Source organism: Apodemus sylvaticus, chromosome 17, assembly GCF_947179515.1.
Source record: "Apodemus sylvaticus chromosome 17, mApoSyl1.1, whole genome shotgun sequence".
Taxonomy (NCBI): domain Eukaryota; kingdom Metazoa; phylum Chordata; class Mammalia; order Rodentia; family Muridae; genus Apodemus; species Apodemus sylvaticus.
The window spans coordinates 82,186,729-82,214,148 of record NC_067488.1 but is presented as its reverse complement, the minus strand read 5'-3'; positions in this window follow the sequence as shown (position 1 = coordinate 82,214,148).

Here is a 27,420-nt window from a genome sequence, read left to right as displayed (position 1 = left end):
AGAGAATGCACTGCACAGTTTTTTCTTGGAATAATATGTGCGAATACCACATATTAAGGAAATACAGGGTTGCAGAGAAAAGACAACCATGAATGTTTTAGAAATACTTAATCTGAACAAGAAGTAATCCCTCATTGTTCAAAATTATCTTGTCTTTCCTAAACAACACCTTGTAAATCTATGTGCTTTGGTGTTGAATGAATATCTATGCTTATACCTTCCATTGAGAGTGCACCTTACATTTTACTCCCGGAAGAATATGTGTGAATATCACATTTTAAGGAAATACAGGGTTGCAGAGTAAAGACAACCACAAATGTTTTAGAAACACTTTTTCATGATCAAAAGAAATTACCCAATGTGCAAAATTATCTTGTTTTTCCTAAACAACACGTTGTAACTCTGTGTGCTTTGGTGTTGCATGTATATCTAAGTGGGTATCTTCCAAACAGAATTCACTGTACAGTTTTTTTCTCGAGAGTATTTGTGCGAATACCATATTTTAAGGAATACTGTGTTGCAGAGTAAAGACAACCACACATTTATTAGAAATACTTAATGTGGATGAAAGAAATTGTTCATTGCGCGAAATTATCTTGTTTTTCCTGAACAACATTTTGTAACTCTCTGTGCTTTGGTGTTGCGTGTATGGCTAAGCATATATCTTCCACAGAGAATGCACTGTACAATTTTTCTCGGAAGAATATGTGGGCATACCACATTTTAAAAAAATACAGGGTTGCAGAGTAAAGACAAACATGAATGTTTTAGAAATTGTTAATCTGGACGAGAAGAAATCTCTCATTTTGCAAAATTATCTTGTTTTTTTTCTAAACAATACATTGTAACTCTATGTGCTTTGGTGTTGCGTGTATGTCTAAGCGTGTATCTTCCTCAGAGAATGAACTGTACAGTTTTGTATTGAAATTATATGTGTAAATAACACATTTTAAGGAAATACTGTGTTTCAGACTAAAGACAACCACGAATGTATTAGAAGTACTTAATCTGGACGAGAAGAAATCCCGCCTTGTGCGAAATTATCTTATTTTTCCAAAACCGCACTTTGTAACTATATGTACATTGGTGTTATATGTATGTATAAGCATGTATCTTCCACAGAGCATGCACTGTACAGTTTTTAGTCTGAACTATACGTGCAAATACCACATTCTAAGGAAATACAGTGTTGCAGAATAAAGACAACCACAAATGTATTAGAAATACTTAATCGCGACGAGAAGAAGTCCCGCATTTTCAAAAATATCTTGTTTTTCCTAAACTACACGATGTAACTCTATGTGCTTTGATGTTGCGTGTATGTCTAAGCATGTATCTTCCACAGAGTATGCACTGTAAATTTTTCTCTCAGAATTATATGTGCAAATACCATATATTAAGGAAATACAGGGTTGCAGAGAAAAGACAACCATGAATGTTTTCGAAATACTTAATCTGGACAAGAAGAAAACCCTCATTTTGTGAAATTATCTTGTTTTCCTAAACAACACGTTGCAACTCTATGTGCTTTGGTGTTGCGTGTATGTCTAAGTGTATATCTTCCACAGAGAATGCACTGTACATTTTTTTCTAGGAAAAATATGTGCGATACAACATTTTAAGGAAATACCGAGTTTCAGAGTAAAGACAACCATGGATGTTTTAGAAATACTGAATGTGGATGAGAAGAAATCCCTCATTTTGAAAAATTATCTTGGTTTTCCTAAACAACACGTTGTAACTCTATGTGCTTTAGAGTTGCATGAATGTCTAAGCGTTTATCTTCCACAGAGAATGCACTGTACAGTTTTCTCTCAAATTATATGTGGAAATACCACTGTTTAAGTAAATACAGTGTTGCAGAGTAAAGACAAACAGGAATGAATTAGTTATACTTAATTGCGACTAAAAGAAATCCCAACGTGTGCGTAATTATCGTGTTTTTCCTTAACAACAGGAGGTAAATCTATGTGCTTTTGTGTTGCGTGTATGTCTAAGCGTGTATCCTCCACAGAAAATGCACTGTACCATTTTAACTGGAAAGTATATGTGTGAATACGATACTTTTGAGAAATAAAGTGTTTCAGAGTAAAGACAACCACGAATGTATTAGAAATACTTAATCTGGACGAGAAGAAATCCCGCATTGTGCGAAATTATCTTGTTTTTCCTAAACAACACGTTGTAACTCTATGTGCTTTGGTGTTGCGTGTATGTCTAAGCGTTTATCTTCCGCAGGGAGTGCACTGTACAATTTTCTCTCAGAAGAATATGTGCGAATACCACATTTTAAGGAAGTACAGGGTTGCAGAATTAAGAAAACATGAATATCTTAGAAATACTTAATCTGAACAAGAATTTTCAGATTCTCTGTACAATTTTCTCTCTGAAGAATATGTGCGAATACCACATTTTAAGGAAGAACAAGAAGAAATCTCTCATTGTGCGACATTTTCATGTTTATCATAAACAAGACATTGTAACTCTGTGTGCTTTTGTGTTGCGGGTATGTCTAAGCGTGTATCTTCCACAGAGAATGCACTGTACAGTTTTCTTTCTGAAGTATATGTTCGAATACCACATTTTAAGGAAATACAGTGTTGCAGATTACAGACAACCACGAATGTATTAGAAATACTTAATCGTTACTAGAAGAAATCCCGTATTGTGCATAATTATCATTTTTTCCTAAACAAGACGTTGTAATTCTATGTACTTTGGTCTTGCGTGTTTGTCTAAGCATGTATCTTCCACAGAGAATGCACTGTACAGTTTTTTCTTTGAATAATATGTGCGAATACCACATATTAAGGAAATACAGGGTTGCAGAGAAAAGACAACCACGAATGATTTAGAAATACTTAATCTGGACGAGAAGAAATCCCACATTGTGCGAAAATATCTTGTTTTTCCTAAACAACACGTTGTAACTCTATGTTCTTTGGTGTTGCGTGTATGTCCAAGCGAATATCTTCCACAGAGAATGCACTGTACAATTTTCTCTCTGAAGAATATGTGCGAATACCACATTTTAAGGAAGGACATTGTTGCAGAATTTAGTAACCAAGAATATCTTAGAAATACTTACTCTGAACAAGAAGAAATCCCTCATTGTGCGACATTATCTTGTTTTTTCTAAACAACACGTTTTAACTCTATGCGCTTTTGTGTTGCGTGTATGTCTAAGTGTGTATCTTCCACATAGAATGCACTGTACAATTTTCTATCAGAAGAATATGTGCGAATACCACATTTTAAGGAAATACATTTTTGCAGAGTAAAGACAACCATGAATGTTTTAGAAATATTTAATCTGAATAAGAAGAAATCCCTCATTTTGAGAAATTATCTTGTTTTTCCTAAACAACACCTTGTAACTCTAAATGCTTTGGTGTTGCATGTATGTCTAAGCGTGTATCTTCCACAGAGAATGCACTTAACAGATTTCTCTCGAAATTATATGTGCAAATACCACTGTTAAAGGAAAAACAGTGTTGTAGAGTAAAGACAACCACGAATGTCTTAGAAATACTTAATCTGGACAAGAAAAAAATCCCGCATTGTGAGAAATTATGTTGTTTTTCCTATACAACATGTTGTAACTCTATGTGCTTTGGTGTTGCGTGTATTTCTAAGCGTGTATCTTCCACAGAGAATGCATTGTACAGTTTTCTTTAAGAACTATATGTGCGAATACCACATTTTAGGGAAATAGAGTGTTGCAGAATAAAGACAACCAGGAATGTATTAGAAATATGATATGTGGACGAGAAGAAATCCCGAATTGTGCAAAATTATCTTTTTCCTAAACAATACATTTTAACTCTATGTGCTTTGGTATGCGTGTATGTCTAAGCGTGTATCTACACAGAGAATGCACTGTAGCACTGTACAGTTTTATTTTGAAAGTATATGGGTGAATACAATATTTTAAGGAAATACAGTGTTGCAGAGTAAAGACAACCACAAATGTATTAGAAATACTTAATCTGGACGAGAAGAATTCTCACATTGTGCGAAATTATCTTGTTTTTCCTAAACAACACGTTGTAACTCTATGTGATTTGGTGTTGCGTGTATTTCTAAGCGTGAATATTCCACAGAGAATGCACTGTACAATTTTCTGTCTGAAGAATATGTGCGAATACCACATTTGCAGAAATACAGTGTTGCAGAGTAAAGACAACCATGAATGTTTTAGAAATACTTAATCTGGACAAGAAGAAATCCCTCATTTTTCGAAATTATCTTGTGTTTCCTAAAAAACACGTTGTAACTCTATGTGCTTTGGTGTTGCGTGTATGTCTAACCATGTATCTTCCACAGAGAATGCACTGTACAGCTTTCTCTCAGAAGAATATGTGCAAATACCACATTTTAAGGAAATACAGTATTGCAGCGTAAAGACAAACATGAATGTTTTAGAAATACTTAAATGCGACTAGAAGAAATCCCGCAGTGTGCGAAATTATCGTGTTTTTCCTAATCAAGATGTGGTAACTCTATTTGCTTTGGTGTTGCGTGTATGTCTAAGCGTGTATCTTCCACAGCGAATGCACTGTACAGTTTCAGCTCAGAAGAATATGTGCAAATAGCATATTTTAAGGAAATACAGTCTTGCAGATTAAAGACAAACATGATTGTATTAGAAATACTTAATCTGGACAAGAAGAAAACCCTCATTTTGCGAAATTATCTTGTTTTCCTAAACAAAATGTTGTAACTCTATGGGCTTTGGTGCTGCATGTATGGCTAAGCGTTTATCTTCCACAGAGAATGCTCTGTACATTATTTCTAGGAAAAATATGTGCGAATACAACATTTTAAGGAAATACAGAGTTTCAGAGTAACGACAACCTTGAATGTTTTAGAAATACTTATTGTGGACGAGAGGAAATCCCTCATTTTGATAAATTATCTTGTTTTTCCTAAACAACACGTTGTAACTCTATGTGCTTTGGTGTTGCATGTATGTCTAAGCGAATATCTTCCACAGAGAATGCACTGTACAGGTCTCTCTCGAAATTATATATGCGAATACCACTGTTTAAGGAAATACAGTGTTGCAGAGTAAAGACAACCACGAATGTATTAAAAGTACTTAATCTGGACTAGAAAAAAATCACACATTGGGCCAAATTATCTTGTTTTTCTGAAACAACACGTTGTAAATCTATGTGCTTTGGTGTTGCGTGTATGTCAAAGTGTGTATCTTTCACAGAGAATGCACTGTACGATTTTCTTTCTGAACTATATGTTCGAATACCACATTTTAAGGAAATACAGTGTTGCAGATTACAGACAACCACGAATGTATTAGAAATACTTAATCGCGACCAGAAGAAATCCCGTATTGTGCAAAATTATTTTGTTTTTCCTAAACAAGACGTTATTATTCTATGTACTTGGGTGTTGCGTGTATGTATAAGCATGTATCTTCCACAGAGAATGCACTGTGCAGTTTTTCTTGGAATAATATGTGCGAATACCACATATTAAGGAAATACAGGGTTGCAGAGAAAAGACAACCACGAATGATTTAGAAATACTTAATCTGGACGAGAAGAAATCCCACATTGTGCGAAAATATCTTGTTTTTCCTAAACAACACATTGTAACTCTATGTTCTTTGGTGTTGCATGTATGTCCAAGCAAATATCTTCCACAGAGAATGCACTGGACAATTTTCTCTCTGAAGAATATATGTGAATACCACATTTTAAGGAAGGACATTGTTGCAGAATTTAGTAACCAAGAATATCTTAGAAATACTTACTCTGAAAAAGAAGAAATCCCTCATTGTGCGACATTATCTTGTTTTTCCTAAACAACACGTTGTAACTCTATGTACTTTTTGTTGCGTGTATGTCTAAGCGTGTATCTTTCACATAGAATGCACTGTACAATTTTCTATCAGAAGAATATGTGCGAATACCATATTTTAAGGAAATACATTTTTGCAGAGTAAAGACAACCATGAATGTTTTAGAAATATTTAATCTGAATAAGAAGAAATATCTCATTGTGTGAAATTATCTTGTATTTCCTAAACAAAACGTTGTAACTCTATGTACTTTGGTGTTGAATGTATATCTAAGCATATATCTTCCATAGAGAACGCACTGTACATTTTACTCTCAGAAGAATATGTGTGAATACCACATTTTAAGTGTTGCAGAGTAAAGACAACCACGAATATTTTAGAAACACTTAATCACAATCACAAGAAATCACACACTGTGCAAAATTATCTGGTTTTTTCTTATTAACATGTTGTAACTCTATGTGCTTTTGTGTTGCATATATATCTAAGTGTATATCTTCCAAAGAGAATGCACTGTACAGTTTTTTCTAGGGAGTATATGTGCCAATACCATATTTTAAGCAAATACGGTGTTGCAAAATAAAGACAACCACGAATTTGTTAGACATACTTAATGTGGACGAAAGAAATTGTGCATTGTGAGAAATTATCTTGTTTTTCCTAAAAAACACGTTGTAACTCTATGTGCTTCGGTGTTGCGAGTATGTCTAAGCATTTATGTTCCACAGAGAATGTACTGTACAGTTTTCTCTCAGAATAATATGTGCGAATACCACTTTTCAAGGAAATACAGGGATGCAGAGGAAAGCCAACCACGAATGTTTTACAAATACTTAATCTGGACAAGAAGAAAACCCTCATTTTGAGAAATTATCTTGTTTTCCTAAACAACACGTTGTAACTATGTGCTTTGGTGTTGCGTGAATGTCTAAGTGTATATCTTCCACAGAAAATGCACTGTACAGTTTTTTCTTGGAAGAATATGTGCGAATACCACATTTTAAGGAAATATAGGGTTGCAGAGTAAAGAAAACTATGCATGTTTAAAAAAACGTAATCTGGACGAGAAGAAATCCCTCATTTTGCAAAATTATCTTGTTCTTCCTAAACAATACATTGTAACTCTATGTGCTTTGTTGTTGCGTGTATGTCTAAGCATGTATCTTCCACAGGGAATGCACTGTACAGTTTTCTCTTGGAATACTATGTGCGAATACCATATTTTAAGGAAATACAGGGTTGCAGAATAAAGACAACCACGAATGTTTTAGAAATACTTAATCTGGACAAGAAGAAGACTCATTTTGCGAAATTATCTTGTTTTCCTAAACAACGCGTAGTGACACTATGTTCTTTGGTGTTGCATGATTGTCTAAGATTGTATCTTCCACAGAGAATGCACTGTACATTTTTTTCTTGGAAGGATGTGTGCGAATACCACATTTTAAGGAAATACAGGGTTGCAGACTAAAGACAACCATGGATGTTTAAAAATACGTAATCTGGACGAGAAGAAATCCCTCATTTTGCGAAATTATCATGTTTTTCCTAAACAACACGTTGTAACTCTATGTGCTTCAGTAGTGAGTGTATGTCTAAGCATGTGTCTTCCACAAAGAATGCACTATACAACTTTCTCTCTGAAGAATATGTGCAAATACCACATTTTAAGGAAATACAGTGTTGTAGAGTAAAGACAAACAGGCATGTATTATATATACTTAATCTGGACGAGAAGAAATCTCGAATTGTGCAAAATTACCTTGTTTTTCCTACACAACACGTTGTAACTCTATGTGCTTTGGAGTTGCGTGTATTTCTAAGCGTGTATCTTCCACAGAGAATGCACCGTACAATTTTGTCTGAAGAATATGTGTGAATACCACATACATAGAAATACAGTGTTGCAGAGTAAAGACAACCGTGAATGTTTTAAAAATTCTTAATCTGGATGAGAAGAAATCCCTCATTTTTCAAAATTATCCTGTTTTTCATAAACAACAAGTTGTAAATCTATGTGCTTTGGTGTTGCGTGTATGTATAAGCGTATATCTTCCACAGAGAATGCACTGTACAGTTTTCTCTCAAAAGAGAATACCACATTTTAAGGAAATAAAGTGTTGCAGAGTAAAGACAAACAGGAATGTACTAGATATACTTAATCTGGACGAGAAGAAATCTTGCATTGTGGAAAATTACCTTGTTTTTCCTAAACAACACTTTGTAACTCTATGTGCGTTGGTGTTGCGTGTATTTCTGATCGTGTATCTTCCACAGAGAATGCACTGTACAGTTTTCTATCAAAAGAATATGTGCAAATACCACATTTTAAGGAAAAACAGTGTTGCAGAGTGAAGACAAACAAGAATGTATTAGAAATACTTAATTGCTCATGAAGAAAGCCCTCAGTGTGTGAAATTATCGTGTTTTTCCTAAACAACATGTGGTAACTCTATATGCTTTGGTGTTGCGTGTGTGTCTAAGAATTTATCTTCCACAGAGAATGCACTGAACAGTTTTATCTCAAAAGTGTATGGGCAAATACAATATTTTAAAGAAATACAGTGTTGCATAGTAAAGACAACCATGAATGTATTAGAAATATTTAATCTGGATGAGAAGAATTCCCACATCTTGCGAAATTATCTTGTTTTTCCTAAACAACACGTTGTAACTCTATGTGCTTTAGTTTAGGTTATGTGTCTGAGCTTGTATCTTCCACACAGAATGCACTGTACAATTTTCTCTTGGAAGAATATGTGCGAATACCAAATTTTAAGGAAATACAGAGTTGCAGAGTAATGACAACCACGAATGTTTTAGAAATACTTAATGTGGACGAGAAGAAATCCCTCATTTTGAGAAATTATCTTGTTTTTCCTAAACAACACGATGTAACTCTAAGTGCTTTGGTGTTGCATGTATAGCTAAGCGTGTATCTTCCACAGAGAATCCACTGTAAAGTTTTCTCTCTATATTATATGGTCGAATAACACATTTTAAGGAAATACAGTGTTGCAGAGTAAAGACAACCACGAATGTTTTAGAAATACTTAATATAGACGAGAAGAAATCCCTCATTTTGAGAAATTATTTTGTTTTTGCTAAACAACACGTTGTAACTCTATGTTCTTTGGTGTATCATGTATGTCTGAGCGTGTATCTTCCGCAGAGAACACACTGTACAGTTTTCTCTCGAAATTATATGTGCGAATACCACTGTTTAAGGAAATACAGTGTTGCAGAGTAAAGACAACTACGAATGCATTAGATGTACTTAATCTGGACTAGAATAAATCCCAACTAGTGCGAAATTATCATGTTTTTCCGAAACAACACGTTGTAACACTATGTGCTTTGGTGTTGCGTGTATGTCTAAGCGTGTACCTTCCACAGAGAATGCACTGTACAGTTTTCTTTCTGAACTATATGTGCGAATACCACTGTTTAAGGAAATACAGTGTTGACGAGTAAAGCAACCACGAATGTATTAGAAGTACTAAATCTGGACTAAACAAAATCCCACATTGTGCGAAATATCTTGTTTTTCTGAAACAACACGTTGTAACTCTATGTGCTTTGGTGTTGCGTGTATGTCTAAGATTGTATCCTCCACAGAGAATGCACTGTACAGTTTTTTCTTGAAAGGATATGTGAGAATACCACATTTTAAGGAAATACAGGGTTTCAGAGTAAAGACAAACAGGAATATTTAAAAATATGTAATCTGGACGAGAAGAAATCCCTCATTTTGCGAAATTATCATGTTTTTCCTAAACAACATGTTGTAACTCTATGTGCTTCGGTAATGCTTGTATGTCTGAGCGTATGTCTTCCACAGAGAATGCACGGTACAACTTTCTCTCTGAAGAATATGTGTGAATACCACATTTTAAGGAAATACAGTGTTGCAGAGTAAAGACAAACAGGAATGTATTAGATATACTTAATCTGGACAAGAAGAAATCTCTCATTGTGCGAAATTACCTTGTTTTTCCTAAACAACACGTTGTAACTCAATGTGCTTTGGTGTTGCATGTATTTCTAAGCGTGTATCTTCCACAGAGAATGCACTGTACAATTTTCTGTCTGAAGAATATGTGCAAATACCACATTTATAGAAATACAGTGTTGCAGAGTAAAGACAACCATGAATGATTTAGCAATACTTAATCTGGATGAGATGAAATCCCTCATTTTTCAAAATTATCCTGTTTTTCATAAACAACAAGTTGTATATCTAGGTGCTTTGGTGTTGCGTGTATGTCTAAGCATGTATCTTCCACAGAGAATGCACTGTACAGTTCTCTCTAAGAAGAATATGTGCAAATAAGACATTTTAAGGAAAAACAGTGTTGCAGAGTAAAGACAAACATGAATGTATTAGAAATACTTAATTGCTCATGAAGAAATCCCTCAGTGTGCGAAATTATCATGTTTTTCCTAAACAACATGTGGAAACTATATTTGCTTTGGTGTTGCGTGTATGTCTAAGCATGAATCTTCCACAGAGAATGTTCTGAACCGTTTTATTTCGAAAGTATATGGGGAATACGATATTTTAAGTAAATTCAGTGTTACATAGTAAAGACAACCACGAATGTAATAGAAAATCTTCGAGAAGAATTCCCACATCTTGCAAAATTTTCTTGTTTTCCCTAAAGAACACTTTGTAACTCTATGTGCTTTAGTTTAGCTTATGTGTCTGAGTTTGTATCTTCCACAGAGAATGCACTGTAAAATTTTCTCTTGGAAGAATATGTGTGAATACCACATTATAAGGAAATACAGAGTTGCAGAGTAAAGCCAACCACGAATGTTTTAGTAATACTTAATGTGGACGAGAAGAAATCCCTCATTTTGAGTAATTATCTTGTTTTTCCTAAATAACACGATGTAACTCTATGTGCTTTGGTATTGCATGTATGTCTAAGCGTATATCTTCCACAGAGAATGTACTGTAAAGTTTTCTCTCGATATTATATGTGTGAATACCACATTCTAAGGAAATACAGTGTTGCAGAGTAAAGACAACCACGAATGTATTAGAAGTACTTAATCTGGAGTAGAAGAAATCCCACATTGTGCGAAATTATCTGGTTTTTTCGAAACAACACATTGTAACGTTATGTGCTTTGGTGTTGCGTGTATGTCTAAGCGTGTATCTTCCACAGAGAATGCACTGTACAATTTTCTTTCTGAACTATATGTGCGAATACTACATTTTAAGGAAATACAGGGTTGCAGAATAAAGATTACCACGAATGTATTAGAAATACTTAATCACGACGAGAAGAAATCCCGCATTGTGTGAAATTATTTTGTCTTTCCTAAACAACACATTGTAACTCTATGTGCTTTGGTGTTGAATGCATATCTAAGCATATATCTTCCAGAGAGAACGCACTGTACAGTTTACTCTCGGAAAAATATGTGTGAATACCACATTTTAAGGAAATACAAGGTTGCAGAGTAAACACAACCACAAATGTTTTAGAAACACTTAATTGCAATCACAAGAAATCACTCATTGTGCGATATTATCTTGTTTTTCCTAAACAGCATGTTGTAACTCTATGTGCTTTTGTGTTGAATGTATATCTAAGCGTATATCTTCCAAAGGGAATTTACTGTACAGTTTTTTCTCGGAAGTATATGTGCGAATATTACATTTTAAGGAAATACATTGTTGCAGAGCAAAGACAACCACGAATTTGTTAGAAATACTTAATGTGGATGAAAGAAATTGTGCATTGCGCAAAGGTATCTTGTTTTTCCTAAACAACACGTTGTAACGCCATGTGCTTTGGTGTTAAGTGTATGGCTAAGCGTTTATCTTCCACAGAGAATGCACTGTAGAATTTTTCTTGGAAGAATATGTGGGCATACCATATTTAAAGAAATACAGGGTTGCAGAGTAAAGACAAACATGAATGTTTTAGAAATTCTTAATCTGGATGAGATGAAATCCCTCATTTTGCAAAATTATCTTGTTTTTCCTAAACAATACATTGTAACTCTATGTGCTTTTGTGTTGTGTGTATGTCTAAGCGTGTATCTTCCTCAGAGAATGCACTGTACAATTTTCTCTCTGAACAATTTGTGTGAATACCACTTTTTAAGGAAATACAGTGTTGTAGAGAAAAGACAACCACGAATGTTTTAGATATACTTAATCTAGACGAGAAGAAATCTCTCATTGTTTGAAATTATCTTGTTTTTCCTAAACAACACGTTGTAATTCTATGTGCTTTGGGGTTGTGTGTATTTCTAAACATGTATCTTCCACAGAGCTGCACTGTACAATTTTCTGTCTGATGAATATGTGCGAATACCACATTTATAGAAATACAGTGTTGCAGAGTAAAGACAACCATGATGTTTTAGAAATACTTAATCTGGATGAGAAGAAATCCCTCATTTTTCGAAATTATCTTGTTTTTCCTAAACAACAAGTTGTAAATCTAGGTGCTTTGGTGTTGCGTGTATGTCTAAGGATGTATCTTCCACAGAGAATGCACTGTACAGTTTTCTCTCAAAAGAATATGTGCAAATACCACATTTTAAGGAATAAAGTGTTGCAGAGTAAATACAATCACGAAGGTATTAGAAATACTTAATTGTGCATGATGAAATCCCTCAGTGTGTGAAATTATCGTGTTTTTCCTAAACAACATGTGGTAACATTTTTGCTTTGGTGTTGCGTGTATGTCTAAGAATTTATCTTCCACGGAGAAGGCACTGAACAGTTTTATCTCGAAAGTATATGGGCAAATAAGATATTTTAAGGAAATACAGTGTTTCATAGTAAAGACAACCACAAATGTATTAGAAATACTTAATCTGGACGAGAAGAATTCCAACATCTTGCGAAATTATCTTGTTCTTCCTAAACAACACGTTGTAACTCTATGTGCTTTAGTTTAGCTTATGTGTCTGAGCTTGTGTCTTCCACAGAGAATGCACCGTACAATTTTCTCTTGGAAGAATATGTGCGAATACCACATTTTAAGGAAATACAGAGTTTCAGAGTAAAGACAATCCCAAAGTTTTAGAAATACTTAATGTGGACAAGAAGAAATCCCTCATTTTGACAAATTATCTTGTTTTTCCTAAATTACAAGTTGTAAATCTATGTGCTGTGGTGTTGAACGCATGTCTAAGCATATCTTCCACAGAGAATGCACTGAACAGTTTTATCTCGAAAGCATATGGGCGAATACCACATTTTAAGGAAATACAGTGTTGTAGAGTAAAGACAACCACGAATATATTAGAAGTATTTAATCTGGACTAGATGAATTCCTGCATTGTGTGAAAATGTCTTGTTTTCCCTAATCAACACGTTGTAACTCTATGTGCTTTTGTGTTGCGTGTATGTCTAAGCGTGTATCTTCCTCAGAGAATGCACTACACACTGTTCTTTCTTAACTATATGTTCGAATACGAAATTTTTAGGAAATACAGTGATGCAGAATAAAAAAAAACATGAATGTAATAGAAATACTTAATCGCGACGAGAAGAAATCCCACAATGTGTAAAATTATCTTGTTTTTCCTAATCAACACATTGTAACTCTATGTGCTTTTGTGTTGCGTGTATGCCTAAGCGTGTATCTTCCACAGAGAATGCACTGTACAGTTTTCTCTCGGAATAATATGTGTGAATACCACATTTTTGGGAAATGCAGGGTTGCAGAGGAAAGGGAACCACGTATGTTTTAGAAATAATCTGGACAAGAAGAAACCCCCATTCTGCAAAATCATCTTGTTTTCCTAAACAACACGTTGTAACTAGATGTGCTTTGGTTTTGCGTGTATGTCTAGGTGTGTATCTTCCACAGAGAATGCACAGCACAGTTTTTTTTCTTGGAAGAATATGTGAGAATATCACAATTTAAGGAAATACAAGGTTGCAGAGTAAAGACAACTATGAATGTTTAAAAATACATAATCTGGACGAGAAGAAATCCCTCATTTTGCAATATTATCATGTTTTCCGTAAACAATGCATTGTAACTCTATGTTCTTTGGTGTTGCGTGTATGTCTAAGCGTGTATCTTCCTCAGATTATGCACTGTACAATTTTTCTTGGAAGAATATGTGGGCATACCATATTTAAAAAATACAGGTTTGCAGAGTAAAGACAAACATGAATGTTTTAGAAATTCTTAATCTGGATGAGATGAAATCCCTCATTTTGCAAAATTATCTTGTTTTTCCTAAGCAATAACTCTATGTGCTTTGGTGTTGCGTGTATGTCTAAGCGTGTATCTTCCTTAGAGAATGCACTGTACAATTTTCTCTCTGAAAAATATGTGCGAATACCACTTTTTAAGGAAATACAGTGTTGTAGAGCAAAGACAACAACGAATGTATTAGATATACTTAATCTGGACGAGAAGAAATCTCTCATTGTGAGAAATTATCTTGTTTTTCCTAAACAACATGTTGTAACTCTATGTTCTTTAGGGTTGTGTGTATTTCTAAGCGTGTATTATCCACAGAGCTGCACTATACAATTTTCTGTCTGATGAATATGTGTGAATACCCATTTATAGGAATACAGTGTTGCAGAGTAAAGACAACCATGATGTTTTAGAAATACTTAATCTGGATGAGAAGAAATCTCTCATTTTTTGAAATTATCTTGTTTTTCCTAAACAACAAGTTGTAAATCTAGGTGCTTTGGTGTTGCGTGTATGTCTAAGGATGTATCTTCCACAGAGAATGCACTGTACAGTTTTCTCTCAAAAGAATATGTGCAAATACCACATTTTATGGAATAAAGTATTGCAGAGTAAAGACAAACACAAATGTATTAGAAATACTTAATTGTGTATGATGAAATCCCTCAGTGTGCGAAATTATCGTGTTTTTCCTAATCAACATGTGGTAACTCTATTTGCTTTGGTGTTGCATGTATGTCTAAGAATTTATCTTCCACAGAGAATGCACTGAAGAGTTTTATCTCTAAAGTATATGGGCGAATACGATATTTTAAGGAAATACAGTGTTGCATAGTAAAGACAACCACGAATGTATTAGAAATACTTAATCTGGACAAGAAGAATTCCCACATCTTGTGAAATTATCTTGTTTTTCCTAAACAACACGTTGTAACTCTATGTGCTTTAGTTTAGCTTATGTGTCTGAGCTTGTATCTTCCACAGAGAATGCACTGTACAATTTTCTCTTGGAAGAATATGTGCGAATACCACATTTTAAGGAAATACAGAGTTTCAGTGTAAAGACAACCACGAATGTTTTAGAAATACTTAATGTGGACGAGAAGAAATCCCTCATTTTGAGAAATTATCTTGTTTTTCCTAAACAACAAGTTGTAAACCTATGTGCTGTGGTGTTGCATGTATGTCTAAGCGTGTCTTCCACAGAGAATGCACTGAACAGTTTTATCTCGAAAGTATATGGGCGAATACCACATTTTAAGGAAATACAGTGTTGTAGAGTAAAGACAACCATGAATATATTAGAAGTACTTAATCTGGACTAGACGAAATCCTGCATTGTGTGAAATTGTCTTGTTTTCCCTAATAAACATGTTGTAACTCTATGTGCTTTTGTGTTGCATGTATGTCTAAGCGTGGATCTTCCTCAAAGAATGCACTATACACTTTTCTTTCTGGACTATATGTTCGAATCCGAAATTTTAAGGAAATACAGTGATGCAGAATATAAAAAAACCACGAATGTAATAAAAATACTTAATCGTGACAAGAAGAAATCCCACATTGTTCAAAATTATCTTGTTTTTCCTAATCAACACATTGTAACTCTATGTGCTTTTGTGTGGCGTGTATGTCTAAGCATGTATCTTCCACAGAGAATGCACTGTACAGTTTTCTCACGGAATAATATGTGTGAATATCACATTTTAAAGAAATGCAGGGTTGCAGAGGAAAGACAAACACGAATGTTTTAGAAATACTTAATCTGGACAAGAAGAAACCCTCATTCTGAGAAATCATCTTGTTTTCCTAAACAACACGTTGTAACTCTATGTGTTTTGGTGTTGCGTGTATGTCTAGGTGTGTATCGTCCACAGAGAATGCACAGTACATTTTTTTTCTTGGAATAATATGTGAGAATACCACATTTTAAGGAAATACAAGTTTGCAGAGTAAAGACAACTATGAATGTTTAAAAAGACATAATCTGTATGAGAAGAAATCCCTCATTTTGCAATATTATCATGTTTTCCCTAAACAATGCATTGTAACTTTATGTGCTTTGGTGTTGCGTGCATGTCTAAGCATGTATCTTCCACAGAGAATGCACTGTACAATTTTTCTTGGAAGAATATGTGGGCATAACATATTTAAAGAAATACAGGGTTGCAGAGTAAAGACAAACATGTATGTTTTAGAAATTCTTAATCTGGACGAGAAGAAATCCTTCATATTGTAAAATTATCTTGTTTGTCCTAAACAATACATTGTAACTCTATGTGCTTTGGTGTTGCATGTTTGTCTAAGCGTGTATCTTCCTCAGAGAATGCACTGTACAATTTTCTCTCTGAAGAATATGTGCGAATACCACTTTTTAAGGAAATACAGTGTTGTAGAGCAAAGACAACCACGAATGTATTAGATATACTTAATCTGGGCGAGAAGAAATCGCTCATTGTGCGAAATTATCTTGTTTTTCCTAAACAACATGTTGTAACTCTATGTGCTTTGGGGTTGTGTGTATTTCTAAGCATGTATCATCCACAGAGCTGCACTGTACAATTTTCTGTCTGATGAATATATGCGAATAACACATTTATAGAAATACAGTGTTGAAGAATAAAGACAACCATGATGTTTTAGAAATACTTAATCTGGATGAGAAGAAATCTCTCATTTTTGAAATTATCTTGTTTTTCCTAAACAACAAGTTGTAAATCTAGGTGCTTTGGTGTTGCGAGTATGTCTAAGGATGTATCTTACACAGAGAATGCACTGTACTGTTTTCTCTCAGAAGGATATGTGCAAATACCACATTTTAAGGAATAAAGTGTTGCAGAATAAAGACAAACACGAATGTATTAGAAATACTTAATTGTGCATGATGAAATCCCTCAGTGTGCGAAATTATCGTGTTTTTCCTAAACAACATGTGGTAACTCTATTTGCTTTGGTGTTGCGTGTATGTCTAAGAATTTATCTTCCACAGAGAATGCACTGAAGAGTTTTATCTCGAAAGTATATGGGCGAATACGATATTTTAAGGAAATACAGTGTTGCAAATAAAGACAACCACGAATGTATTAGAAATACTTAATCTGGACGAGAAGAATTCCCACATCTTGCAAAATTATCTTGTTTTTCATAAACAACACGTTGTAACTCTATGTGCTTTAGTTTAGCTTATGTGTCTGAGCTTGTATCTTCCACAGAGAATGCACTGTACAATTTTCTCTTGGAAGAATATGTGCGAATACCACATTTTAAAGAAATACAGAGTTTCAGAGTAACGACAACCATGAATGTTTTAGAAATACTTAATGTGGACGAGAAGAAATCCCTCATTTTGAGAAATTATCTTGTTTTTCTAAACAACAAGTTGTAAATCTATGTGCTGTGGTGTTGCATGTATGTCTAAGCGTGTCTTCCACAGAGAATGCACTGAACAGTTTTATCTCGAAAGTATATGGGCGAATACCACATTTTAAGGAAATACAGTGTTGTAAAGACAACCACGAATATATTAGAAGTACTTAATCTGGACTAGACGAAATCCTGCATTGTGTGAAATTGTCTTGTTTTCCCTAATCAACACGTTGTATCTCTATGTGCTTTTGTGTTGCGTGTATGTCTAAGCGTGTATCTTCCTCAGAGAATGCATTATACACTTTTCTTTCTGAACTATATGTTTGAATACGAAATTTTAAGGAAATACAGTGATGCAGAATATAAAAAAACCACGAATGTAATAAAAATACTTAATCGTGACGAGAAGAAATCCCACATTGTTCAAAATTATCTTGTTTTTCCTAATCAACACATTGTAACTCTATGTGCTTTTGTGTTGAGTGTATGTCTAAGCGTGTATCTTCCGCAGAGAATGCACAGTACAGTTTTTCTTGGAAGAATATGTCAGAATACCACATTTTAGGGAAATACAAGGTTGCAGAGTAAAGACAAGTATGAATGTTTAAAAATACGTAATCTGGACGAGAAGGAATCCCTCATTTTGCAATATTATCATGTTTTCCCTAAACAATGCATTGTAACTCTATGTGCTTTGGTGTTGCATGTATGTCTAAGCGTGTATCTTCCTCAGTGAATGCACTGTACAATTTTCTCTCAGAAGAATATGTGCGAATACCACATTTTAAAGAAATAGAGTGTTGTAGAGTAAAAACAACCACGAATGTACTGTATATACTTAATCTGGACGAGAAGGTATCTTGCATTGTGCGAAATTATCTTGTTTTTCCTAATCAACACATTGTAACTCTATGTGCTTTTGTGTTGCATCTATGTCTAAGCATGTATCTTACATAGAGAATGCACTGCAAAGCTTTCTCTAGATATTATTTGTGCGAATACCATATTTTAAGGAAATAGAGGGTTGCAGGGAAAAGACAAACATGAATGTTTTAGAAATTCTTAATCTGGACGAGAAGAAATCCCTCATTTTGTAAAATTATGTTGTTTTTCCTAAACAATACATTGTAACTCTATGTCCTTTGGTGTTGTGTGTATGTCTAAGCATGTATCTTCCTCAGAGAATGCACTGTACAATTTTCTCTCTGAAGAATATGTGTGAATACCACTTTTTAAGGAAATACAGTGTTGTAGAGTAAAGACAACCACGAATGAATTAGATATACTTAATCTGGACGAGAAGAAATATCGCATTGTGCGAAATTATCTTGTTTTCCCTAAACAACATGTTATAACTTTATGTGCTTTGGGGTTGCGTGTATTTCTAAGCATGTGTCTTCCACAGAGGTACGCTGTACAATTTTCTGTCTGATGAATATGTGCGAATACCACATTTATAGAAATACAGTGTTGAAGAGTAAAGACAACCATGATGGTTTAGAAATACTTAATCTGGATGAGAAGAAATCCCTCATTTTTCAAAATTATCCTGTTTTTTATGTACAAGAAGTTGTAAATCTAGGTGCTTTGGTGTTGCGTGTATGTCTAAGCATGTATCTTACACAGAGAATGCACTGTACAATTTTCTCTCAAAAGAATATGTGCAAATACTACATTTTAAGGATATACAGTGTTGCAGAGTAAAGACAAACACGAATATATTAGAAATACTTAATAGCTCATAATGAAATCCCTCAGTGTGCAGAATTATCATGTTTTTCCTAAACAACATGTGCTAACACTATTTGCTTTTGTGTTGCGTGTATGTCTAAGAATTTATCTTCCACAGAGAATGCACTGAACAGTTTTATCTCGAAAGTATATGGGCGAATACGTTATTTTAAGGACATACAATGTTGCATAGTAAAGACAACCACGAATGAATTAGAAATACTTAATCTGGACGAGAAGAATTCCCACATCTTGCAAAATTATGTTGTTTTTCCTAAACAACACGTTGTAACTGTATGCTTTAGTTTTGCTTGTGTGTCTGAGCTTTTATCTTCCACATAGAATGCACTGTACAATTTTCTCTTGGAAGAATATGTACGAATACCACATTTTAAGGAAATACACTGTTGCAGAATAAAGACAACCATGAATGTTTTAGAAATTCTTAATCTGGAAAAGAAGAAAAACCTCATTTTGCGAAATTATCTTGTTTTCCTAAACAACACGTTGTAAAACTATGTGCTTTGGTGTTGTGTGTATGTCTAAGTGTGCATCTTCCACAGAGAATGCACTGTACAGTTTTTTCTTGGAAGGATATGTGCGAATACCACATTATAAGGAAATAAAGGGTTGCAGAGTAAAGACAACCACGATTGTTTAAAAATACGTAATCTGGACGACAAGAAACCCCGCATTGTGAGAAATTATCTTGTTTTTCCTGAACAACAGGTTGTAACTCTATGTGCTTTGGTAGTGCGTGTATGTCTAAGCGTGTATCTTCCACAGAGAATGCACTGTACAACTTTCTCTCTGAAGAATACGTGTGAATACCACATTATAAGGAAATACAGTGTTGCAGAGTAAAGACAACCACGAATGTTTTAGAAACACTTAATCGCTATCACAAGAAATCACTCGTGTGCGAAATTATCTTGTTTTCCTAAACAGCACGTTGAACTCTATGTGCTTTTGTGTTGCATGTATATCTAAGCATATATCTTCCAAAAAGAATGCACTGTACAGTTTTTTTCTTGGGAGTATATGTGTGAATACCATATTTTAAGCAAATACAGTTTTGCAGAGTAAAGACAACCACGTATTTGTTAGAAATAATTAATGTTGATGAAAGAAATTGTGCATTGCGTGAAATTATGTTGTTTTTCATAAACAACACGTTGTAACTCCATGTGCTTTGGTGTTACGTGTATGGCTAAGCGTGTATCTTCCACAGAGAATTCACTCTACAATTTTTCTTGGAAGAATATGTGCACATACCACATTTTAAAGAAATACAGGGTTGCAGAGTAAAGACAAACATGCATGCTTTAGAAAATTTTAATCTGGACGAGAAGAAATCCAACATTTTGCAAAATTATTTTGTTTTTCCTAAACAATACATTGTAACTCTATGTGCTTTGGTGTTGTGTGTATGTCTAAGCGTGTATCTTCCACAGAGATGCACTGTAAAATTTTCTGTCAGAAGAAAATGTGCAAATACCACATTTAAAGAAATACAGTGTTGCAGAGTGAAGGCAACCATGATGTTTTAGAAATACTTAATCTGAATGAGAAGAAATCCCTCATTTTTCAAAATTATCTTGTTTTTCCTAAAAAACAACTTGTAAATCTAGGTGCATTGGTGTTGCGTGTATGTCTAAGCATGTATCTTCCACAGAGAATGCACTGTACAGTTTTCTCTCAAAAGAATATGTGGAAATACCGCATTTTAAGGAAATACAGTGTTGCAGGGTAAAGACAAACACGAATGTATTAGAAATACTTAATTGCGCGTGATGAAATCCCTCAGTGTGCAAAATTATCACGTTTTCCTAAACAACACGTGGTAACTCTATTTGCTTTGGTGTTGCGTGTATGCTAAGAATTTATCTTCCAAAGAGAATGCACTGAACAGTTTTATCTCGAAAGTATATGGGTGAATACGATATTTTAAGGAAATACAATGTTGCATAGTAAAGACAACCATGAATGTATTAGAAATATTAATCTGGACGAGAAGAATTCCCATATCTTTCGAAATTATCTGGTTTTTCCTAAACAGCACGTTGTAACTCTATGTGCTTTAGTTGTTTTGTTTGTCTGAGGTTGTATCATCCACAGAGAATGCACTGTACAATTTTCTCTTGGAAGAATATGTGCGAATACCACATTTTAAGGAAATACAGAGTTGCAGAGTAAAGACAACTACGAATGTTTTAGAAATACTTAATGTGGATGAGAAGAAATCACTCTTTTGAGAAATTATCTTGTTTTTCCTAAACAACAAGATGTAAATCCATGTGCTGGGGTGTTGCATGTATGTCTAAGCGTGTCTTCCACAGAGAATGCACTGAACAGTTTTATCTGGAAAGTATACGTGCGAATACCACATTTTAAGGAAATACAGTGTTGCAGAATAAAGACAAACAGGAATGTATTAGAAATACTTAATTGTGACTAAAAAAAAAAATCCCACAGTGTGCGAAATTATCTTGTTTTTCCTTAACAACACGTGGTAAATCTATGTGCATTGGTGTTGCGTGTATGTCTAAGCATGTTTCTTCCACAGAGAATGCACTGTACAGTTTTCTTTCTGAACTATACGTGTGAATACTACATTTTAAGGAAATACAGTGTTGCAGAATAAAGACAATCACGAATGTATTAGAAATACTTAATCGCGACGAGAAGAAATCTCGCATTGTGCGAAATTATCTTGTTTTTCCTAAACAACACGTTGTAACTCTATGTACTTTGGTGTTGCGTGTATGTCTAAGCATGTATTTTCTACGGGGAATGCACTGCACAGTTTTCTCTCAGAATAATATATGCGAATACTATATTTTAAGGAAATACAGGGTTGCAGAAAAAAGACATCCATGAATGTTTTAGAAATACTTAATCTGGACAAGAAAAAAGCCCTCATTTTGCGAAATTATCTTGTTTTCCTAAACCACACGTTGTAACTCTATGTGCTTTGGAGTTGCGTGTATGTCTAAGTTTGTATCTTCCACAGAGAATGCACTGTACAGTTTTTTCTTGGAAAGATATGTGCGAATACCACATATTAAGGAAATACAGTGTTGCCGAGTAAAGACAACCATGAAGGTTTTAGAAATAATTAATCTGGACGAGAAGAATTCCCACATCTTGCAAAATTATCTTGTTTTGCCTAAACAACACATTGTAACTCTATGTGCTTTAGTTTTGGTTGTGTGTCTGATCTTGTATCTTCCACAGAGAATGCACTGTACAATTTTCTCTTGGAAAAATATGTGCGAATACCAAATTTTAAGGAAATACATTGTTGCAGAGTAAAGACAACCACGAATGTTTTAGAAATACTTAATGTGGACGAGTAGAAATCCCTCATTTTGAGAAATTATCTTGTTTTTCCTTAACAACAAGATGTAAATCTATGTACTGTGGTGTTGCAAGTATGTCTAAGCGTGTCTTCCACAGAGAATGCACTGACGAGTTTTATCGGGAAAGTATATGGGCAAATACCACATTTTAAGTAAATAAAGTGTTGCAGAGTAAAGACAACCACGAATGTATTGGAAGCACTTAATCTGGACTACAAGAATCCCCCCATTGTGCGAAATTATCTTATTTTTCCTAAACAACACATTGTAACTCTATGTGCTTTTTTGTTGAATGCATATCTAAGCATATATCTTCCATAGAGAATGTACTGTACAGTTTACTCTCGGAAGAATATGTGTGAATACCACATTTTAAGGAAATACAGGGTTGCAGAGTAAAGAAAACGACGAATGTATTAGAAGCACTTAATCTGGACTACAAGAAACCCCGCATTGTGCGAAATTATCTTGTTTTTCCTAATCAACACGTTGTAACACTATGTGCTTTTGTGTTGCGTGTATGTCTAAGCGTGTATCTTCCACAGAGAATGCACTATACAGTTTTCTTTCTGAACTATATATTCGAATAAGAAATTTTAAGGAAAGACAGTGATGTAGAATAAAGAAAACCACGAATGTATTAGAAATACTTAATCGCGATGAGAAGAAATCCCGCATTGTGCGAAATTATCTTGTTTTTACTAATCAACATGTTGTAACTCTATGTACTTTTGTGTTGAATGTATATCTAAGCATATATCTTCCATAGAGAAAGCACTGTGCAGTTTATTCTCGGAAGAATATGTGTGAATACCACATTTTAAGGAAGTACAGGGTTGCAGAGTAAAGAAAACGACGAATGTTTTAGAAACACTTAATCACGATCACAAGAAATCACTCATTGTGCGAAATTATCTAGTTTTTCCTAAACAGTACGTTGTAACTCTATGTGCTTTTGTGTTTTATGTATATCTAAGCAAATATCTTCCAAAGAGAATGCACTGTACAGTTTTTTCTCTGGAGCATATGTGTGAATATCATATTTTAAGGGAATACAATGTTGCAGAGTAAAGACAACCACGAATTTGTTAGACATACTTAATGTGGATGAAATTGTGCATTGCGCGAAATTATCTTGTTTTTCCTAAACAACACGTTGTAACTCCATCTGCTTTGGTGTTACGTGTATGGCTAAGCATGTATCTTCCAAAGAGAATACACTCTACAATTTTTCTCAGAAGAATATTTGTGAATACCACATTTTAAGGAAATATAGTGTTGCAGAGTAAAGACACCCACTTATGTTTTAGAAATACTTAATCTGGACGAGAAGAATTCCCACATCTTGCAAAATTATCTTGTTTTTCCTAAACAACAAGTTGTAACTCTATGTGCTTTAGCTTTGGTTGTGTGTCTGATCTTGTATCTTCCACAGAGAATGCACTGTACAATTTTCTCTTGGAAGAATATGTGCGAATACCACATTTAAAGGAAATACAGTGTTGCAGAGTAAAGACAACCACGAATGTTTTAGAAATACTTAATGTGGACGAGAAGAAATCCCTCATTTTGAGAAATTATCTTGTTTTTCCTAAACAACAAGATGTAAATCTATGTACTGTGGTGTTGCAAGTATGTCTAAGCGTGTCTTCCACAGAGAATGCACTGAACAGTTTTATCTGGAAAGTATATGGGCGAATACCACATTTTAAGGAAATACAGTGTTGCAGAGTAAAGACAACCACGAATGTATTAGAAGCACTTAATCTGGACTAGAAGAAACCCCACATTGTGCGAAATTATCTTGTTTTTCCTAATCAACACGTTGTATCTCTATGTGCTTTTGTGTTGCGTGTATATCTAAGCATGTATCTTCCACAGAGAATGCACTGTACAGTTTTCTCTCAGAATAATATGTGCGAATACAATATTTTAAGGAAATGCAGGGTTGCAGAGGAAAAACAACCACGAATGTTTTAGAAATACTTAATCTGGACAAGAAGAAAACCATCATTTTGCGAAATTATCTTGTTTTCCTAAAAAACACATTGTAACTTTATGTGCTTTGGTGTTGCGTGTATGTCTAAGTGTGTATCTTCCACAGAGAATGCACTGTACAATTTTTTCTTGAAAGGATATGTGTGAATACCACAATTGAAGGAAATACAGGGTTGCAGAGTAAAGACAAACACGAATGTTTAAAAATATGTAATCAGGACGAGAAGCAATCCCTCATTTTGCGAAGTTATCTTGTTTTTCCTAAACACCACGTTGTAACTCTATGTGCTTCTGTAGTGCATGTATGGCTAAGCGTGTTTCTTCCACAGAGAATGCACTGTACATCTTTCTCTCTGAAGATTATGTGTGACTACCATATTTTAAGGAAATACAGTGTTGCAGAGTAAAGACAAACAGGAATGTATTAGAAATACTTAATTGTGACTAAAGGAAATCCACAGTGTGCGAAATTATCTTGTTTTTCCTTAACAACACGTGGTAAATCTATGTGGTCTCGTGTTGCATGTTTGTCTAATCATGTATCTTCCACAGGGAATGCACTGTACAGTTTTCTTTCTGAACGATATGTGTGAATACTATATTTTAAGGAAATACAGTGTTGCAGAATAAAGACAACCACGAATGTATTAGAAAGACTTAATCGCGACGAGAAGAAACCTCGCATTGTGCGAAATTATCTTGTTTTTCCTAAACAACACGTTGCAACTCTATGTTCTTTGGTGTTGCATGTATGTCTAAGCATGTATCTTCCACGGGGAATGCACTGTACAGTTTTCTCTCCTAATAATATGTGTGAATACCATATTTTAAGGAAATACAGGGTTGCAGAAAAAAGACATCCATGAATGTTTTAGAAATACTTAATCTGGACAAGAGGAAAACGCTCGTTTTGCGAAATTATCTTGTTTTCCTAAACCACACGTTGTAACACTATGTGCTTTGGAGTTGTGTGTATGTCTAAGTGTGTATCTTCCACAGGGAATGCACTGTACAGTTTTCTTTCTGAACTATATGTGTGAATACTATATTTTAAGGAAATACAGTGTTGCAGAATAAAGACACGAATGTATTAGAAATACTTAATCGTGACGAGAAGAAATCTCGCATTGTGCGAAATTATCTTGTTTTTCCTAAACAACACGTTGTAACTCTATGTTCTTTGGTTTTGCGTGTATGTCTAAGCATGTATCTTCCACGGGGAATGCACTGTACAGTTTTCTCTCAGAATAATATGTGTGAGTACCATATTTTAAGGAAATACAGGGTTGCAGAAAAAGACATCCATGAATGTTTTAGAAATACTTAATCTGGACAAAAGGAAAACCCTCATTTTGCAAAATTATCTTGTTTTCCTAAACCACACGTTGTAACACTATGTGCTTTGGTGTTGCGTGTATGTCTAAGTGTGTATCTTCCACAGAGAATACACTGTACAGTTTTTTCTTGGAAGGATATGTGCGAATACCACATTTTAAGGAAATACAGGGTTGCAGAGTAAAGACAACCACGAATGTTTCAAAATATGTAGTCTGGACGAGAAGAAATCCCTCATTTTGCGAAATTATCTTGTATTTCCTAAACAACACATTGTAACTCTATGTGCTTTGTTCGTGCGTGTATGTCTAAGCATGTATCTTCCACAGAGAATACACTGTACGACTTTCTCTCTGAAGAATATGTGCGAATACCACATATTAAGGAAATAGTGTTGCAGATTAAAGACGAACAGGAAAGTATCAGAAATACTTAATTGTGACTAAAAGAAATCCCACAGTGTGTGAAAATTTGTGTTTTTCCTTAACAACACGTGTTAAATCTATATCTAAAGTATATGTGCAAATACGATATTTTTAGAAATACAGTGTTGCAGAGTAAAGACAACCACAAATATATTAGAAATACTTAATCTGGACAAGAAGAAATCCCGCATTGTGCGAAATTATCTTGTTTTTCCTAAACAACACATTGTAACTCTATGTGCTTTGGTGTTGCGTGTATGTCTAAGCATGTATCTTCCACAGAGAATGTACTGTACAATTTGATCTCTGAAGAATATGTGCGAATACCACATTTTAAGGAAGTACAGGTTTGCAGAATAAAGACAACCATGAATATCTTAGAAATACTTAATCTGAACAAGAAAAAATCCCTCATTGTGCGAAATTATCTAATTTTTCCTAAACAACACGTTGTAACTTTATGTGCTTTTGTGTTGCATGTATATCTAAGCGTATATCTACCAAAGAGAATGCACTGTACAGTTTTTTCTCTGGAGTATATGTGTGAATATCATATTTTAAGGAAATACAATGTTGCAGAGTAAAGACAACCACGAATTTGTTAGAAATACTTAATGTGGATGAAAGAAATTGTGCATTGCACGAAATTATCTTCTTTTTCCTAAACAACACGTTGTAACTCCATGTGCTTTGGTGTTACGTATATGGCTAAGCGTGTATCTTCCACAGAGAATGCACTCTACAATTTTTCTTGGAAGAATATGTGGGCATACCACATTTTAAAGAAATACAGGGTTGCAGAGTAAAGACAAACATGAATGTTTTAGAAATTCTTAATCTGGACGAGAAGAAATCCCTCATTTTGTAAAATTATCTTGTTTTTCCTAAACAATACATTTTAACACTATGTGCTTTGATGTTGCGTGTATCTCTAAGTGTGTATCTTCCTCAGAGAATGCACTGTACAATTTTCTCTCTGAAGAATATGTGTGAATACTACTTTTTAAGGCAATAAAGTGTTGTAGAGTAATGACAACCATGAATGAATTAGATATACTTAATCTGGACAAGAAGAAACATCACATTGTGCGAAATTATCTTGTTTTTCCTAAACAACACGTTGAAACTCTATGTACTTTGGTGTTGCATGTATTTCTAAGCATGTATCTTCCACAGAGATGCACTGTACA